At 18.0% G+C, this 1,533-nt stretch overlaps 7 annotated features.

The window, feature by feature from the left end:
• Position 1: 1 nt before the first annotated feature.
• Positions 2 to 112: a microsatellite.
• Positions 113 to 187: 75 nt separating this feature from the next.
• Positions 188 to 371: a microsatellite.
• Positions 372 to 389: 18 nt separating this feature from the next.
• Positions 390 to 419: a sequence feature (AT_rich).
• Positions 420 to 746: 327 nt separating this feature from the next.
• Positions 747 to 854: a sequence feature (AT_rich).
• Positions 855 to 993: 139 nt separating this feature from the next.
• Positions 994 to 1,051: a sequence feature (AT_rich).
• A 23-nt stretch (positions 1,052 to 1,074) lies between these two features.
• Positions 1,075 to 1,265: a microsatellite.
• Positions 1,266 to 1,417: 152 nt separating this feature from the next.
• Positions 1,418 to 1,483: a sequence feature (AT_rich).
• Between the last annotated feature and the right edge of the window lie 50 nt (positions 1,484 to 1,533).

Genomic DNA, 1,533 nt, shown 5'->3' on the forward strand with positions numbered 1-1,533 from the left:
TAATAAAATAAAATAATCAATATACTAAAAAGAAAAAAAGAGAATAAATAATACATATAAATAAAAATTATAAAAATAAAAAAGAATAAAATAAATTGCATAAATAAAATAATGATAAATAATTTGCATCAATAAATTAAACATTTTTTATTTCATATTTCTAATTTCTGTAATAAAAAATGCATCATTTATTTCATCATTATTTTCATCATTTATTATCTCATTTTGAATTATTCATTATTATCTTCTTTCATTTTATAATCTCAACATTCTACTTTTATTCTTTTCTTTCTTCTTCTATTCATAATTTCACTTTTTTCTTTTATATCATTCTTTCTCTTCATTTTTCTCTTATTTGCTTTTTTTTCGTTGCCGATAGGAACAAATAGAAAATATAATAAAAATAATAAATAAAATATGATAGAATAATTTCAATAGTTATTTCAATTAATGGCTTAGTAAATAAAGAGAGGACTAAATCAACAAAGGGTTAAAGTATTGAAATAACAACACTAACGAATTCAAAAACATTAAAGAAGAATATGATGGATATCATGAAGCATTTTTTTTCTAACACAACTAAACATACTTTATAGCTGTAATTAATATTACTCATGTAGTTATATTTACCATTAGAATAATGAATAATTATAGTTATTGTCATTCAATCATAACCATAATCACTTTGTTATAAATTATCATAAAAATCAATTTTATCAAGAGTTTATTCACAATTCAACACACCCTTATTAAAAAACAATTAATAAAAGAATAGATATTAAAATTTTAATAGAATTTAATCAATATCAATATTATTAAACATATAAACAAAATATAAAGAAAATACATAAAATGTAATGCAAAAGAATCATAGAAAGGTAAATGAACAAGAAAATTACATTCAAAAGTTATTAATCTTTTAGAACATCATTTTTATTCATAACTTATTAATATCATCTTTTAACTAGATTAAATTTAAACACTTTGATTTTGATAATATTTATTCATATAAATATTTTTCTTAAATTCTTTTGATAAAACTTATTTATAAGAGTACACTTTTATTCTACTATCTTTTTATTTCTTCTTTTCATTACAATACTTCTATTTATTTACTTCCATTCATAATTTCTTCTTTTTACTATTACTTATTCTTATCTGTTTCTTATTTGCTATTTTCTTCTTTTAATTATGTATTTCAGATTTGTTCTTTATTATCGTTATTCTTTCATCTATCTTTTACTATTTAACGTTATTCTATATTTCATCTTCTTCTTTTTCGATATTTCTTTTAATAAAATACAATAATAAGTTAATTAGAATACATCCAGTATTGATATAACAAATAGTAAAGATCTTATAATGACATTAGTTTTATTATTATAAATGAAATAAAATCAAGTTCTCCATCTTCTTCTTATTATTATTCTTTTATAATATTTATCTGTGTTATTCTATTTTTCATTTATAAAATAAATAAAAACTAAGTATAAACATTATTCCTTTATTATTTCATGTTCTTTTATTCGTTTA

Source organism: Entamoeba dispar, genomic scaffold (genome assembly GCF_000209125.1).
Source record: "Entamoeba dispar SAW760 scf_1105229457565 genomic scaffold, whole genome shotgun sequence".
Classification (NCBI taxonomy): Eukaryota; Evosea; order Mastigamoebida; family Endamoebidae; genus Entamoeba; species Entamoeba dispar.